Here is an 18821-nt window from a genome sequence, read left to right as displayed (position 1 = left end):
ACCAGTGTCCTCCGGTAAGCTCTGTTCTTTTCGTTGCTTCAAACTTCACAAGTTTTTGGATGTTAACTTTGACTTTTATTCATATTCCTCCCAGCTCAACACTTTGGCGGAGGAAAACTTCCGCACCATTCTTCGTGTCCCTGTCAGCGGCGACGCGGCGGAGGAGGTTCCGGAAGACGAAGAGGAGGAAGAGGAACAGGCACCCCGCAAGGCAGCCCCTCGACCTTCGAAGCGTCCCCGCGCCAAAGCTTCCGGCTCAGAAGCCGGAGCTAGCGGCGAGGCCTCCGCCAAGAAGTCCAAGACCGTAAGGCCACCTCCGCTAGACTCGAGGAAAGCGGAACGTGCACGCCTGAAGATGCTTTCAACAGCTGGCAAACGCTCGCGCCCCATCATCCCCGGCGCCCCGTAAGTTTCCGAATATGGTGCACCTCTATTTTGGCGAGATTATTTCTTATTCGATCCCTTTCACTTGTTTGCAGGAATCCGAGTACCACTGCCACGCGGACCACCAGCCAAGAGCCTATTACTAAATACATGAAAAAGTCTCCGGCAGTTGGTCCTACTACTCCAGCTCCGCCAAGTACCTCCCACCCTACTCCTCGGCCGTCTCCCCCTCAGGCTAATCAATCTCCCCCTCCTGCCGCAAACACTCCACAGGAAATAATTCCGGTTAGCAGCGAGAAAGTGGGCGGAGAAGATCCTAAGGACAAAGGCCCTGCCCAAGAAGACGCAGAAGAACAAGGACAAGGAGAGGCTGAAGTCACTTCTTCTGAGAAGGCCGGAAACGGCGCTGGCGACGTCGTCATTTTTCCGAAAAACTTTGGAGATCCGGCTGACATCACTTCCACCCCCAAGGCATATGCTACCAAGTTTTTCAACAAGTTAACCGAGGCGGAGAAATGGGAGCTTGAACAAGACTTGCTCAACGCCATGCTGAACAACGCCTGGGGGAAGCCTGACGTCGCGACATCGGAAATCCAGAACTTCAAGAAGGATGTCGGCCAGTTCTTCGACAAACTCATCTGCAAGCAAAAGGTACTCCCCAGTAGCCCCCAAGCATGTAGGCGGAAACTCAAATAATAGTTAACGCTTAGATGTTTAGAGAAAGATTACTTCCGGGAAAGTTTGTAAATTGGATCAGTAGCCCCCAAGTATTATGGCGGAAAGGTTCCGGCAATAATGCTTTGAAGGAAACCACTGTTACAGGCCGAATTTTTACTCCTGCCCTGTCTATGTTTTACAGGAACAGCAGGCGCTGCATTACGAGCTGCACAAGAACATTGCCCTTCAGCGCCGCGTTACTCTGAATCAGGCGGAAACTATCCGGGCTCTGAAAGATGCGAATGCGGAACTGAACAAACAACTGGCGGACGCCCAAGGTTGGTTTCCGTCTTTTTTGTCATTAGTTCACATTCCGACTTTGAACTTGTTTTTGACTTATGTTATTATAGGCGCATCCTCTTCCCTTGCTACAGCCTCGTCGGAACTTGAGAACCTGCGCTCCTCGTACCAAGAATTGGAGACGAAACTAAAGGAGGCGGAACTAAAGAGGGAGCAGGCCGAGAAACAGCTGGCGGAGAAAAACTCCGAGCACATCAGGGAAAAGGGCGAATTTATATTGAAAAGAAATGCTGACAGCGAGACCATCAAGAGGCAGCAGAAAGAGCTCTATGGGTTCCAGAAATATATGGAGACCGCGAAACATCACTGGGACTTGCTCAACGAGAACATCTTGGGTACTATGCTGAAACCTTGTCTAGATGTTTGCTCCGACCTTTTTCTTTGTGCTCAAATTGCATGCTTATATCCTGATTATCTTACGCAGAGCCGCTTGGGTATCCGGAAAAGCGTCGGAATTTGTTCCCACGAGACGACCTTCTTCAACTTGCAGGCGATGATTGCAAAGATCTCATCTCCGCCTCCCGCAAGATATGCCACAACTTATCCATCAAGCGGAGTCGCACTTGCAACGTTCGCAAACTTGTTAGAAAAGTGGACGTTCTTCCGGAGCTGGTGACGGATCTACAAGCATCATCAGCCCGAGGCGCAGCTGCCATGACCTTAACTATGTGCTTAGCACATAACCCGGAGCTCGATCTTGAGCAGGTAACCACGGGCGTTCCTCCGGATGCAGATGTTAACGCGCTCCTGGATGCAGTGAGCGGCTACGACACCCGTATCGCGCGCAGGATCCGGCATGATGAATTCTACGACAAGGTCGTTCTTCCTGCGGACGAGCCCTTGGAAGCTGAACTTCAAAAGGAGCGCGACGCGGAGGCGCGACCTGCGGAATCCGGAACCCAATTTACCCGGACCAGCTCCAAGGACGCTCCCCAAGAGGAACCCAAGACTAGCGCTGCAGCTTCTGAAGAAGAGGAAGAAAGTGATGAAGACGTGTCATCTCCGGCCGAAGACGCCAAGGAAAAAGATCCAGAGGGCAAGACTTCTCCGGCTAAGGGGAGTGAAAACTTTTATTCCTGCGGGAGAAACAATGCATCATTTTGGCCCCAGCGAGGGTTTGTAATATAACTTTAATTCTTAAGTATCTAGGGACGAAACAATTATGCGTGGGCGGAAAACTTATCCTGCTATCCGTTAGAATTATTTGCATGTTTCGTTTGTTAAAAGCAAGTTCTGGTTTGTTATTTTTCCGGCTTACTCGTTTGACCTTCCACGAGCCGAAAAACCTTTGGCCGGAAACGCTCGCCTGCGGTGACGAAGCCCAATGGCGTCCGTCCATAACCGCGGAAACAAGCCCCCAGCCTAGGTGCCGGAAGTCGCTACCAGGAATCCACGAGTTCGCAACGAAAAAAATTTCCACCAGAAAACTTAGGCTTACGTCCTAAGGGACGATTTTGAAAATCACAACTTTCATACACGCCTAGGAGGAAACATCCAGCTCTGCGGTTTTAGTCGGAAAAAACATACATGATCTAAAATGAACAAGTAAAGGAGGTAAAAGACTCAAAGAGTGAACCATAAGCTTTATTTCATTGATCATGTATAACTATTACGAGTTTGTAACTCGGAAAAAATATGCTAAGTGTAGAAAGGACGTAGGCTGTGCGATGTTCCAAGGGCGATCTGTCTCGTCGTAGATGTCATCCGGATCCTCACGCTTGCGTTTCCGGTGCCAATTAGCAGAGTCTATCCTTCAGCTCGCGGAAATCAACAAGGTAGTACGACCCGTTATCAAGCACTTTGCTAACGACGAAGGGTCCTTCCCATGGAGATTGCAGCTTATGGTCTTTCACTTGTCGAAGGCGGAGGACCAGGTCTCCTGCCATGAAGGAGCGATTCCGAACTCGACGACTGTGATAGCGTCGGAGCTTCGCTGGTAGATGGCGGAGCGCCGGTCGGCTAAGTTCCGGAGCTTCCTCGATCAAGTCCACGAGATAGCTGTCCGGCCTCGTCGGTTGTTTCTTCATTGTAGGCGGAAACTCGCGGTGAATCATGGATGATGTCGGAGGGGAGCACGGCTTCGGATCCGTATACCAGGAAAAATGGGGTAAACCCTGTTGATCTGTTAGGGGTAGTTCGTAAACTCCACAAAACAGCTTTCAACTCATCAGCCCAAGCTCCAGCTGCTCGTCGCAGCGGTTCTTCAAGGCGCGGTTTAATTCCTGATAATATTAGGCCGTTAGCCCTTTCAACCTGACCATTGGATTGTGGGTGAGCCACAGAGGCAAGGTCCAGCCGAATCCCTACTTTCTCACAATAATCCCTCAATTCTCCTTGAGCGAAGTTTGTGCCATTATCTGTGATTATGCTGTGTGGGATGCCGAATCTCATCACGAGGCTGCAGACAAATTTTAGTGCCGTAGCACCATCGGCTTTTCTCACTGGCTTTGCCTCGATCCACTTGCTGAATTTGTCAACGGCGACCAGAAGGTATTCAAAACCGCCAGGAGATGATCTTTTTAACTTACCAACCATATCGAGCCCCCAGACCGCAAATGGCCAGGTGATAGGTATGGTCTTCAGCTCTTGGGCTGGAGCGCTTGGTTGAGTAGCGTAGTACTGACAACCTCGGCATGTCTTGACTATTTTGTCAGTATCTTCTTTAGCTGTGAGCCAGTAAAAACCTAGCCGGAAAGCTTTTGCAACGAGTGACCTGGGGGCGGCATGATGCCCGCAGTCTCCTGCATGGATCTCTCTGAGGATTTCAATGCCATCTTGATTGGAGACGCACTTGAGAAATACCACTGTTGCACTTCGCTTGTAGAGCTGTCCATCAACAATTGTGTAGGATCTTGCTCGTCTGACGATCTGTCGCGCAAAGACCTCGTCCTCTGGCAACTTCTGATCGATGAGGTAGTCCAGGAAAGGTTGTGTCCAAGCCGGAATGATAGCCATCACTTCCCTAGCCGGAGATACTGCCACTTCGGGTTTTCCGGGTTAGCGCCCTTAGCCGAGGGTATCCGGAGATGCTCCAGGAAAATGCCGAGCGGAATTTGCTTCCTGCCGGATCCGAGCTTGGATAGCATGTCCGCGCTGTGTTATCGTCTCTCTCGACGTACTTGACTTTGTATCCGAGGAAGCACTTGGCGATCTCGTCAACTTCGTCTCGTAGGCCGCCATGACGGAGTTTCTGGCGTTCCAGGTTCCGGCTACTTGTTGTGCCACCAGGTCGGAGTCTCCACAGCATATGATGTGCTTGATCCCGATTTCCTTAGCGATGCGCAGACCGTGTAGTAGAGCCTCGTATTCCGCCATGTTGTTTGTAGCTTCGAAGTGGATCTGCAGAACATACTGCAGTTCTTCTCCGGTAGGGGACTTTAGGGTGACTCCGGCTCCTGAGCCTTGATGCTGCTTGGATCCATCGAAGTGCATGACCCATGTTTCTGGTTCCGGCTCCAGACTTGCATCCGGAGCTTCTGTCCAATCTGCGACGAAATCTGCCAAGACTTGGGATTTAACCGCGGTCCTAGGCTTGTAAGCGATGTCGAAGGCGGATAGTTCGATGCCCCATTTAGCCGTACGTCCTGTGGCGTTAGCGTTGTTGAGAATTGTTGACAGCGGAGCCTTGCTCACAACTGTTACTGGGTGCTCTTGGAAGTAGTGTCTCAGCTTCCGGCTGCCTAGGAACACTCCATAAGCTAGCTTCTGAAAGTGAGGGTATCTTTGTTTTGACTCCGTCGATGCCTCGCTAATGTAGTAGACAGGTCTTTGGACGTCATATTCATGACCTTCTTCCTTTCGCTCCACCACGATGACGAGGCTGATGACTTTGTTGGTAGCTGCCAGATAAAGGAGCATTGGCTCTGACTCTGCAGGGGCTGCCAAGATAGGTGGGGAGGTGAGTATTTCCTTCAACCCCCGAAGAGCTGCGTCGGCTGCGTCGTCCCAGACGAATTTGTCTGTTTTCTTCAGCAGCTTGTACAAAGGTAGGGCCTTCTCGCCAAGACGGCTAACAAACCTACTGATTGCTGCGACGCAACCAGTTAGTCGTTGCACATCTTTGAAACAAGTTGGCCGTTTGATACACAGGATTGCCTTGATCTTTTCCGGGTTAACCTCAATGCCTCTGTGAGAGACTATGAAGCCAAGGAGTTTTCCGGCTGGCACACCAAAGACGCACTTCAGCGGATTCAACATCATCTTGTACCTGCGGAGGTTGTCGAAGGTTTCTGTGAGGTCGCTGATCAGGTCGGATCCTTTTCGGGTCATGACCGCGATGTCGTCGACGTAAGCGTGCACGTTCCGGCCGATTTGGTCCTTCAGGCACCGCTGCATCGTACGTTGGTAGGTGGCACCTGCATTTTTCAAACCAAAAGGCATGGTAACATAGCAGTAAGTACCAAACGGGGTAATGAATGAAGTCGCCTTTTGGTCGGATTCCTTCATCCGGATCTGATGATACCCGGAATACGCATCAAGAAAACACAGAAGTTCCGCCCCCGCCGTCGAATCAATGACTTGATCAATGCGCGGCAAGGGGAACGGATCCTTCGGGCAATGCTTGTTCAAGCCGGAGTAATCGACGCACATTCTTAGTATTTCAGTGTTCTTTTTGGGTACAAGGATGGGATTTGCGACCCAATCGGTGTGGATAACTTCTATTACAAAACCTGCCTCTAGTAACTTAGCTAGTTCCATTCCTATGGCGCGGCGCTTCTTATCTCCAAAGCGTCGCATAGCTTGCTTCACCGGTTTAGCCCCGGATTTATGTTGAGGTAGTGCTCGGCGAGTTCCCTAGGTACTCCGGACATGTCAGATGGTTGCCATGCGAAGATATCCATGTTAGCGCGGAGGAACTCGACGAGCGCGTCTTCCTATTTGGGGTCCATATTGGCTTCGACTGAAACCTGTTTGGAAGGGTCGCCTTTGATGAGGTCGTGCTTCTTGGTTTCTATCGCGGCCTTAAAGGAGGTCTTCTGTTCGGAGATCTGCTTCTTGATGGTCTGCATCTCAGTCGGATCCACCGCGGCTCTGTAGCCTTTCAGCTCCTCTCCAGATATCACAGACTCTGCGAAGGCGGCTTCGCCTAACTCGCACTCATGAGCCTTTTTGTAGTCTCCGGATACGGTAATCATACCCTTAGGACCCGGAATCTTGAGCTTGTTGTAGATGTAGCACGCTCTCGCGTGGAACTTGTGGTAGGTGGGCCTGCCGAATATGACGTGGTAGGAGCTCTTGAAGGGCACAACTTCAAACGTGATCTTCTCTTCGCGGAAATTATGAACATCGCCAAAAGCCACGGGAAGTGTGATGCTGCCGAGGGAATTCGCCTTTTTACCCGGAACCACGCCATGAAACTCAGTGTTGCTGTGTTTGAGCTGTTCCTTGGTGAGGTTCATCCGCTCTAGAGTCTCCAGGTACATGATGTTCAAGCTGGCTCCACCATCCATGAGGCACTTGGAGAAGTCATACCCGTCTATGCGGGGACTTACAACCAAGGCGTAGCATTCTTTTGGCACAATGGCGAGGGTGATCCTCCCTATCAAATGTGCACGGGATTTCCGACCACCCGACATACTGCGGCACGGCCGGAGGCTGTGGCGTTCAGGATCCGGGTAGCTGACTTGGCAGCGCGGACTGTTCGGATTCCGAGGAAAGTGTGGTAAGCCCCCACGCTCTTTTTCTCGAATGGGTTGGATTTACCTGCGGATCCTACCTTGGGATCCGGTGAGTTATCATCCTCATCCATCGCCTCGGAACTATCTTCCTCTTTGTCCTTGTTCTTGCCCTTGCCTCCCTTGCCGCGTGGGCGGTGCTTCCGGGCTCGCTTGTATCCTGCCTCCGGGTCGTTCTTTAGATCATTGACCCACTTGCAGTTGCGGTTGGTGTGAGTGGACTTCCCTGTAACCGGATCCAAGTGGGCCAGGCAGGGCATGTCTCTGTACTCCTCGTAGGTTTGCGGGGCGCGGGATCCGCCAGCTGCGACCTCAGTGGCATGCTGCTGACCCCTGCCGGCTCCGCCTCCACGGCCGCGTCCTCTTCCGCCTCCTGAACCTCCGCGTTGAAACGCCATGGCGACCATCTCGGATCCACCACTCTTCTGGTCATCAGGGTTCTTGCGCTTATGACTGCTGTTGTTGCCGTTATCACGGTTCTTCTTTTGTTGATGTAAGGGGATTGCTGTAGCTGCGAGATCACCGCCTGCGTCATCATCGGTGGCAGTATGATCACTGGCAATGGAGATCATCTCATCCAACGTCAGCTTGTTTGAGTTAGCCAAACGAGTGAGCGTATGCCTCAGCAATCCTCCCCTCTGCAGTCCACCAATGAAGGCGTACATGGCGGTGGTGTGGTCGACGTTTTCGCACTCGTTCCTGCACGCCAACCATCGTGTGAGGTAGTTTCTTGAGGTTTCTCCCTTCTTCTGGATGCAGGCTTGCAGGTCGCTTGCCGTGGCAGGTCTTTTGTAGGTGCCTCTGAAGTGTTTCTCGAAAGCGGTCTTCGGGTCGAACCAGCAAAAGATGGAGTTCTTCTCGAGGTCGCTGAGCCAGATCCGGGCTGGACCTACAAGGTACAAGCTGGAGCATGCGGCGAGCGATGTTAGGGGTTCCTCCGGCAAAGGTTACTGCATTATAGTAATCCTCAATCCAGGTATCCGGCCTTTCGGTGCCATCATAATGCTTCACGTTTCCGGGTAGCTTGAGGTTCATCCTTGTCTTTGGTTCCTCTCGAATCATCCTGCCAAAGCACTTCGGACCAATGTAGTCGGTTCTGTATTCGTTAAGGCGTTCCCGCGCGTCGCGCGAGCCGTGGCGAGGAGATTGTGAGCGAGAGCGAGATCTCCGGCCGTCGCCTCCGCCTCCACCTCCGCCGCCACCGCGAGGTGGTGGTGAGGGAGACCTGCGAGGTAGTCGGTCCGATTTCTTGCTTCCGCCTTCCGATTCTCCTCGGCCTTCCCGGTGTTGACTCCGGCTTCTGTGGCTGCCTTCGCCATGGCGCTGGCTGCCCTGGTCGTTCCGGCTCCTGCGAGGCTCCGGGTCGCGGCTCCGGCGAGGCTCTGGGTCGCGTTCCTCATTCCGACTCCTCCTGGGCTCGGGCTCACGATCGTTGTTCTGGTTCCGGCGAGGTTCCGGTGCGCGCTCCCTGTTTCTTGGCAGCACGTTGTCGCGGATAACAATCCCACCATGCCCTGGGGGCCTGGTGTTTCCGGCTGGACTACGGCGGCGAGGGGGTCACGGGTAACCATTAGGTGGAGGAGAGGGGTTGCGATATTTGTCTCGTCCAGGGTACATTGCATCCTTTCCCTTTCTTGGATCTGACGAAGGCGTCTTTGACGGAACGGTTATCGGATTTGGGTGTTCCCTGGTTCTTCTTCTGCGCTCCGAGGATCCGGTGTGTGATTCATCATCGGGATGCCGATCGGCGCGGGCGTCCTTCTGCGCGGTGGATACACAGTTATCCGGATTGGATTCTAACCTGCGCGAAGTATCCGCCTTGCTTTGCTGCTGCATTGCTGAAGCGACAAGTTTGCGGAGGTAGTTGATATCAACCTCTTCGTCCTTCTTCTTCAACAGCTGCGCAGCTTTTAGCATGTTGTCCTTTGGGGTTTCCAGCGGCTGCTGCTCTGCGGGCGTGGCGAAGTTGATTCTGCGAGGCGGAATTTCTTCTCTAACAATTCGACCGGCCTCCGCCTGCGCATAGGTCATCTTTACTTCCCACTCTTGTGCCATGCTCTTGACATGCTCGAGTGTGGCAGCAATTTCGCGATCCTGTCTGTCGAATTGGTCCACCAAACCTGCAGCTTCTGCCCTTTCATCCCTTAATGCGGCTGCGGCATCGGCAAGCTTTTTGGCTGTGGCCAGCATTTCCTTTCTAGTGGCCTCTAGAGCCTCCGGATCTGCGGCGTCGCCCGGGGTTATAGGTTTGTTAAGAACTGCTCGTGCAACCATCTCTTCAGCTGACAAGAGTTCCTCCGAGGAAGAATCCCTGCGGGGTCGCTCCCGTGACAGTGGAGATCCTTGGCGGGATGGCTGAGGGTCAGATTGGTTGGTTGCCTCTTCTGATCCAGGTTGCCCCAGCGCTGCTACGGTTGCGAGAACCTGCTTAGGCTGGGCGGAGTCGACTTCAGGCTGATCACCGAAACCGTACTCCCCTAGCTTGCGGTTAAACTCGTCAGTATCCATGGAGGGGGTATCCCCGGAAATTGGGCTCAGATTGCCCAAAATCGACTCTTCAACCGGAGTTTCGCTTTCTCCGACAGGCTCAGCCTGATCCGGATCCGCTTCGTTTTCCGGTGCCTCTACCTGCTCAGGACCAGCTCCGTCTTCGTGAGGGGCGGTTCCGGCGGTATGGCCAAGAAGTGTACGAAGTGGCACCTCTGCTTTTCTAACACCTGGGAGACCCAGGCGGATCTGCATTGGTCTTCCACCGTTGTTTCCTGCTCAGGGGCCGATTGGGTGGGCTTTGAAAATTCCAGATCCGAGGCGGAATCTTCCTTGGGAAGCTCCTGCATCTCAGATCGGATCTTCGCGACGGCGTCCAGCTCGCGGCGGTCGCGTCTGCGTTACTTACCGGTGGGTTTCCGTCGGAATCGACGGTTTCCCCGATGAAGATGTGTATGCCGCCAACTGGGACGATGGAGAGCTTGACGGGGTTTGTCCTAGCCGGAATCCAACACTCATCCGGAGGGACGATCGGCAGATTTCCGGCGTAGAGGACGCGCCCCACTGCGATGGTGTCGTCGTAGCTTCCCATGGCGGAACCCTCCCGGTTCCGGCCTCCAGACACCACAGTCCCCACGGTGGGCGCCAACTGTCGTTGCCTAATCGACGGTATCCCGGAGGAGGGATCCTCACGAGGGGGAGAAGAAGTAGGGGCCATAGGGCGGAGTGCTCTCGGGACGGTGGTACGCGATTTACCCAGCTTCGGAACACCTGCACGATGACAGGGCCTACTGCTGCTTGTCCGGAATTATCCGGGCGCTTTCGCGTTGTTACAATGAGTTGTGGTTGTGCCTCTAGGGCTCCCGGGATCCGGCTTATAAAGGCGCACGGATCTAGGGTTTACATGGAGAGTCCTAGCCGGAATACAAGTTGCCTAACTACGGTACAATGTCTTGCCGTGCACGTCAAGGATCCGCCTTCCTTCTAGGCCGTGCTGGATCCGGATACTTCATGGGCTATCACGGATCCGGCCTCCTTCGTAGGTCGGTTGAGATCCGACTTCCGTTCCCGGGCTGGACTTCATCCTTCATGATCTACGACAGACCGGGCCGCCCGATGGGCCACATGCCTCACCACCAACTATGAGCCACCCGGACTTGCCGGATCTAGGCCATGCCGTTGATATACCCATAAAGTATACTCACAACACATATGACTGTTAACTGCATTCACTAATAGTAGCAAAAGCTACGACTCCTTATTATATTTCAGGTATGTCCACACTTCTTGAAAGCCTTCTCAGCCACGATGAGCTTGAGCTATGTGCGGACCACCTTGCAGAGGTTTGTCACGAGCTCTAACTTGATGTGTTCGATCATTTGCTCGACCATCTTCTGGATGTCTCGCTGGAAGTCCGACTTCCATCCATCTTTCACTATTCAACCATGGGGAGCACCGCAGTGTTCACCCACCAGGTGACCCTGCCTGCTGTCGGTGCGGTCTCTGCATATGAGAGGTGCACCGCAGTGTTCATCCACCAGGCGACCTTGTCCGCAAAAATATCCGAGTGGTTCCTCCTTGATCGTAAAATTTGTCCAAAAAAATATAAAGCCGCTCTACAGTTTTTTCGAGTGGTTGCAACTCGTTGGCGTATGACGTTTTTTCATTTAGTCTTGGAGGGTTGAGCCGACACCTTTTCCTTTATAATAATCTTTTTTACTTTCAAAATTTATCGTACCACCAAATGTATATATATTTTTCATTAGCAAAAACCCTCAATAACTTGGCAAGTCGTTTTTGCTTATCATCACAAGAGTAACAACATAGTTCTGCTTTCATAAATATTAAAATACATATTTACTTTTTATATTTGTGGAACATACAATATGAATCAAAATGGTATTTCATAGATGAATCTTTTAGTTCGTCTTGGGACTATAAAGTAATTATGTATATATTAATTATCCTTCCGGATCTAACAAAGGAATAAGACGAAAAGTATGTTCCCCACCAATATATTTGTGTGACTTCAATGAGTTACAGTAAGTTTCCATTAGTTTATGTTAACTTTTAGTATGTTTAGATATGTTGCCATAGGGCTTTAGAGAGTATAAATCTTATCAAATATATTGACAGAGGTTATAGAGTACTATTATAAATATAGCTTGGGAGCAACTAATTAAATAGAGAATTCCAGTTTGTACAATGTGTTGACAAGTGGTATATCCTCAAACTCCTCATCACCCTCACCCGTTGATGCTTAAGATATTAAGTATGCATGTACCGGAAATTCAAAACGGCTATCGAGACCACATGCTCCCATCTAAATAAGAAGAACCTTTAAAATATCAAAGAAAATATATTTTTTGTGAAACAAATCTAATTTTTTTTTTAAAACACACATATGCAAGTCCCATGTTCATGCATAAAATTGTACGAGAAGGACATTTTTTGTGGCATATGTAATAGAAATATGTAGATCCAAAATCGTCAGCAATACACTTCTGTACCTCGACGCAGCACATGCGTTTTCTTTCTGTGTGTAAAACGCACAAACATGCACAACATAAAGGTGTAGAACTTTTGAATCTTTTACATTTTTGAGTGAATTTACTGCTCATCGCGAGAGCACATTCTCCTAGGAGCCAAAACCTCATCATTTGCAAAGTACTTTGTCACCCCGTTACATCTCGTACTCACTGCTGACTGCATGTGTGGAATGTATATTGCACTGAATTTTTACGGTGGTTCAAGAGAGCTCTGATGCGGATTGAACATTGATAAACTCACCACAACTTTGAACAGCTTAGAGCAGGTCTAACAGGCCCCGTATAACCCGCCCACCCCGTAAAATTCCGGCGACATACGGGGCAGGCGCGGTTTGGGCCGTCTAGCAGGCCCCGTATTCGGGCCACCCCGTTTCGGCGGAATACGGGGCCCAGGAAATCGGCCCCGTCGCCCCGTACATATAGTGGGGCGCGAGGTGCGAGTGAGGGGTTAACCCCTCACTCGCAACCCTAGCTCCGCCGCGCGCCGCCGCCTCCTCCTCCTGCTCCGGCGAGAAATTAGCCGCTCCCCCGCGCCGCATTCCACCCCCAAGCATGCATGGACTCCCGCCGCCGCACTAGCGCCTCGCCGGCGAGCGGATCGAAGCGATCCAAGACGAGGACGCCGCCTTCGAGAAGGCGATCCAAGACTCCCTCAAGGACGCCGCCGAGAAGGAAGCGGTGGAGGAGGAAGAAAGGGCGGCGGCCATCGCCGCCGTGCAGGAGGCGGAGGCGCGGGAGGCGCAGGCGCGAGCGGCGACCATCGTCTACCTCTCCGACTAGAAGTCGCGATCCATGATCGCGCATTTTGTATGTAGGTACGTCGATTCCTATGTATGATCGACGAACTATGATGATGAATGAAGTTTCCCGGGGTTTTAAATTTACAAATATACGGGGTCAAATACGGGTTCTGCTAGACGGAGCGGTGTCTGATCGACCATTTTTTTTATACGGGGCGAAATTCTAGCGTTATACGGGGCAGAAAAGTAAGGGGCCTGTTAGACATGCTCTTACAATACAGATGAAAATTCCAAACAGGATGGATGCATTGACCGACCCATACTTGCTCGATTGTCTCACTAATAACAATGTATTTAGTCGCTCGAGACAATCTAATTTCCCCTAATAATGGTATGCAGGGAGTAGAAAAAATGTTATGACTGAAATAAAATGAAATTAAAGGGCCAAGCTTACTAGTGCTAGCAGAAAGACAATACAGTTCAGGAACTTTCGGCACAATTAAGCTGTCGTGGTTCGCTTTCCGTTCATCGAACTTTTGCACCGGACGACAACCCAAATTCAAGGCGCCTCTCCTGGGAACTGGGATATTTGCCACAGCCAGCGCCACACTTGCAGGATCGACATCTTCGCTCTGACGCGGCAGATCAGCCAGCAGGAAAGTAAACTGAACAATTGCTTCTTGAAGTAATAAAGCATCCTTTATTGAAAAAAAAGGAAAGTAAACTGAACGATCGACGTGGAAAATCGGCATGCATGTATCACTTGATACTTGTTCTTCCGGATAACGTGGAAGACGTAGGCCACACGTGCATGCAGGAGAGATACTTGACATTGTTCAGCCTTCCCGGTCATCAATCCGCCACGGAAATGGTTTCGAGTTTCAGTCTGCTCGAAGCAAATTAGCTAAAGCTAATCTACGTGATTTCAGCGATTGTGCATATGTTGATACGGCGTGCTCATGAATTAAACGCAGATATCCATTCGGCAATTGGTTTGTAAATTGGAGCGAAAAGATGGTGGCAAATCTGACGGAAAAATAGTTGCACCGGCGAAGCTCTCGGCGACTGTTTCCTGCTGCCCGAAAAAGGGAACGACTGCGACGGCAACAGCGACGGCAGAGCCTTTTCGCAGATAACGCCAACTCGGTGGCGGTGGAGCTGTCGAGTGTTCCCTCTGTGGCCACAAAGACTTAGAGCATCTCCAGCCGCGTCCCCCAAACCGTCCCCCAAAGCGCGTCGGATCGAGCGTTTGGGGGACGTGTTTTGTTCGTGCCGCCTTTGGGGACGTCGCTCCCCAGCCGCGTCCCCCAAACGCCGCCCCCAAATAAATATTGGTGCACGAAAATAAAGGTTTTCATTCAATTTTGATTATATATTACAAAGTTTGAATGAAAACAGCTAGATTTCATCTAAACCTAGACTACTGACCGTCCGGCGGTGCGTTTGACGGCCCTGCCCCGTCGTCGTCTCCCCTACGCCGCAGCTCCTCCTGCGCGCACCTCCTCTCCTTGCGTTCGGCGGTGGCCAGACGGTGCCGCTCCCGCCGCGCGTCCTCCTCCGCCCTCCTCGCTCGGGCCGCACGGAGGGAGAGCTCGACGGCGCGACGAATCTGCGCCTCTTCGCGGGCACGGGCGTCGTCCTGGAGCTTCTTCTCCGACTCGAAGGACTCGACGAGCGCGCGTTGCGGATCGGCCATCTCGTCCGGGTGCGGCCCATCGTCGTCGGACCAATCGAACTCGTCGTCGTCGTCGTCCTCCACCTCGGTCTCCTCCGCCTCGGCCTCCTCCTCCTCCATTGGCGCCTCCTCCTCCACATCTGTTGGCGCCTCCAGCATCGCCGCCGCCAACACGGCGTCCTCCGCCGCCAACTTGTCCGCCCGCCTCCCCCATAACGCCCTCAGCGCCGCCTCCCGCTGATGACGCTCCTCCACCGCCAGCTGATGCTGGCGCTCGATCAACTCCCGCCGCCGGCGCTCTATCGACTCCCGCCGTTCACGGTACAGCGCCTCCCGCTCACCGCGCTGGCGCTGGCGCTCGTCAGCCCACCGCTGCTCCATCTCCGCCCGGTACCGGCACCGTCGCGCCTCCTGTCTCGTCGAGGCGTCAGACGCCGCAACGGTGGCGTCCTGCTGCTCCTGCCACGTTGCTCCTGCCACGCTGCTGCCGCGCGGCCTCGCCAGCAGCGGGGCCATGGGCGCAGAACGCCGCCAGATCCGCCGCCTCCCGCTGCTGGCGGGCCTGCTGCCGCATTGCCTCCCGCCGCTGCTGACGGTGTGCACGCCATCGCTCTTCCCGGGCCGCTGCTGAGGGGTCAGTGTCGACCTGCGTTTCCGGGACTGCAAGTGGAGGGGACGGCGGTGGAGGGAAGTGGCCAGCGCCGGGGCGGTTCGCCATTGCTACTGGTGGTGGAGGAGACGGCGGTGGAGCGACGAGGGCTGTGTTTGTTGCCGGCGGGGTGTGGTGGCTACCATTGAGCCGGGAGACCTTTTATAGACGCCGGCGTCGGGAAGAAAGCGCGGGAACAAGCGAGAAGAGGCGGGAAGAAAGCGCGGGAACGGGCGGTGGCGTGCGCACGCCGGCGGCGCGTCTCGTCGGCGCAGCACCAACGAGACGTCTCGCCTGTCCCTCCGTCGCCATTAAGGCAAAGATGCCGCCGTGTGTCACTGCGCGCGAATAACTTCCATCGCGAGGTAGACGACGGTTAGGTTAAAATTAACTGTGCCGCTGACGGGTCGGCCCCGCCACTCCCCGCCTCGCTTTTCGTTGTGTCCGGCGTGCCCGGTGCGTCCCCTGTGAAACGGGGACGGGCTCGGGGCGCCGGACACCGTATGGGGGCGCGCCGGACAAAAATTGGCTTTGGAGGGACGTGGGTGGAACGATTTTTGTGTCCGGCGCGCCCCAAATCCCTTTGGGGGAAGCGATGCTCTTACAGAGGAGAAGGAACGGATAGCGCGGGGATGTTACAGCTACGGAGATCATTCACTCCATGATCATACTTCGCATCGATCTAGTTGAGCACGTCGGGAGAGATGAAAATCGTGTCGCCGGACTGTTGGCGGGAGAGATGAAAATCGTGTCGCCGGACTGTTGGCGCATGCCCTGCTAGATTAGATCAGCATGGTCCTGGACAGTCGAAGACACAGGAATCCGTCAGGCCAGTTTTCTACTTCGTCTGTAAAAAGAATGACTAGATACATCTAAATTTTGATAGATTTTTGACATTCTTTTATGAATAGAGGTAATATGTTTGCTACATTAATATAAAAGGTAAAACTTTTGCCTCATTTTAAAAAAAGCTAATGATTCTTTTTTAGATAAAAAGGGCATCGCCCCGGCTCCAAATAGATTGAAACCAGCCACAACCACACAAACAACATTCAATACGATCTCCTTTCAAAAAAAAAAAAAAAAAAACATTCAATACGATCAGACATCCCTGTATTACCCACACATATATCTTACAAAACCCCACCCAGAACACAGCAGTTCAAAAGCACCAACATCAGGGGGAAACCAGCCAAACATTTAGAGGCACTTTTTACAAACAGCACTAAGCCACATTCTAAACAACACCCCCTCCAAGATCAAGGGCGGTTCAGGACCTGGAACCCTGCGCCATCGCCCACCAGGATTAGATCATTCGCCTCCAGCGCCCTCCTCAAATCCTCAGCAGTGATCAGCAGCGGGTCAAATCCTCTTGTGTTGTTCATATCACAGACCTCCGAGGTTGACCTAGCTTTTTTCTGAGGAGTTAACCAGGCTCCAGCCACAACAACAGCGGTGGCAGCCGAGCTGAATCCTCCACCTTGTTCAACAACGCCGTCAGCGCTCCTCTTCCTTCTTCCTTCAATAGGATTCTCCACTGAGCACAGCTGCAAACCAAGTGTTTCCACAAACCCTGCATGCCAAGCCATTGAGAACGATTGAAGACAAAATCGTTTCTGGTAATCCAGATAGTTCTCAACAGCAGCAAAGATCACAGCAGCAAAGATCATATTAATGTTGATATACTTATTTTTGTCAACACAGAGAGAAGAAATGTCATGCATACTTGAAATTTTAAGATTAAGATCCAAAGCAATAACAATATCTCTTCAGAGTTTTGATGCCACCACACAATCAAAAAAAAATGTTGACATGACTCCACTTCATTGCAAAACACACAAGTTAAGTCACCAACATTTTGTCTCTTAACCAAACTATCTCTAGTGAGCAACTTGTTATGAAAAAGTAACCAAAGTAAGAAATGAATTTTGGGGGGCACTTTAAGCTTCCAAACACAGTGAATATTAACAGGTTTAATCCCTCTAAAATTAATAACAGCATACATGGATTTCAGACTGTAGAAACCACTAGCTTCCCACATCCAAATCAGACTATCATTTGTACCATTAAAGGAAATAGTTTGAGCAATTTGTTGAATTTCAAGCCATTGCAACATCAATCTATGGTCAAAACATTTCCTAAAAGTCACTTTTAAGGAAGTGAATTTCAAGCCATTTCAAGACATTGATCACTTTAGTGTGTGCTATATCGTCGCTGCTCGAGGAAGTTGGAACCTATCGAACGGGCCGGAGGAGTAGAAACTCGAACGAACCGAGGTCTTGAAACCCGGAGGCAAACACCCTTGTGCATACCTATTTTAAATATAAGATATATTTGTTTTGGTTCGTTTTAGTCGAGCCACAAATATGAATACGACTGTGTTTACCCCCTTTATCTGCTTGGGTCGGATAAACCTAGCAGTCAGACGCATTTTTTAAATATTTAAGACATAAACTTACATAGGTTCAAAAATAAATTAACGACATAAACTAAAAATAAATTAAACTCTAAGTAGGGTCTAGGGTTCGCGCCCGCATCACCTAATCCTCATTGTCGTTGGCCAGATCGATGTAGACTCGTGATGTCTACGTTCCCCCTCCTTTCCTGTAGACAGTGTTGGGCCTCCAAGAGCAGAGGTTTGTAGAACAGCAGCAAGTTTTCCCTTAAGTGGATCACCCAAGGTTTATCGAACTCAGGGAGGAAGAGGTCAAAGATATCCCTCTCATGCAACCCTGCAACCACAAAGCAAGAAGTCTCTTGTGTCCCCAACACACCAAATAGGTGCACTAGTTCGGCGAAGAGATAGTGAAATACAGGTGGTATGAATAAGTATGAGCAGTAGCAACGGTGCCAGAAAATAGCTTGTCAGGCGTGTAGTTGATGGTGGTAGTATTGCACCGATAGTAACGCAGATAAAACGAGTAAACAAGCAGCGATAGCGATATTTAGGAACAAGGCCTAGGGATTACACTTTCACTAGTGGACACTCTCAACATTGATCACATAACAGAATAGATAAATGCATACTCTACACTCTTGTTGGATGATGAACGCATTGCGTAGGATTACACGAACCCTCAATGTCGGAGTTAACAAGCTCCACAATTTGTTCATATTTAAGTAACCTTATAGTGTAAGATAGATCAAAAGACTAAACCAAGTACTAACATAGCATGCACACTGTCACCTTCATGCATATGTAGGAGGAATAGATCACATCAATAGTATCATAGCAATAGTTAACTTCATAATCTACGAGAGATCATGATCATAGCATAAACCAAGTACTAACACGGATGCACACACTATACCATTACATCGTGCAGGAGGAATAGAACTACTTTAATAACATTGCTAGAGTAGCACATAGATAAATTGTGATACAAACTCATATGAATCTCAATCATGTAAAGCAGCTCATGAGATTATTGTATTGAGGTACATGGGAGAGAGATGAACCACATAGCTACAGCGGAGCCCTCAGCCTCGGGGATGGATTACTCCCTCCTCATCATGGAGGCAGCGATGGCGGTGAAGATGGCGGTGAAGACGGCGGTGGAGATGGCTCCGGGGGCAATTCCCCGTCCCGGCAGGGTGCCGAAACAGAGTTCTGTCCCTCGAATTGGAGTTTCGCGATGGCGGCGG

The sequence above is a fragment of the Lolium rigidum genome, chromosome 4 (assembly GCF_022539505.1).
Source record: "Lolium rigidum isolate FL_2022 chromosome 4, APGP_CSIRO_Lrig_0.1, whole genome shotgun sequence".
Classification (NCBI taxonomy): domain Eukaryota; kingdom Viridiplantae; phylum Streptophyta; class Magnoliopsida; order Poales; family Poaceae; genus Lolium; species Lolium rigidum.
Note: the sequence above shows the minus strand (reverse complement) of the source record.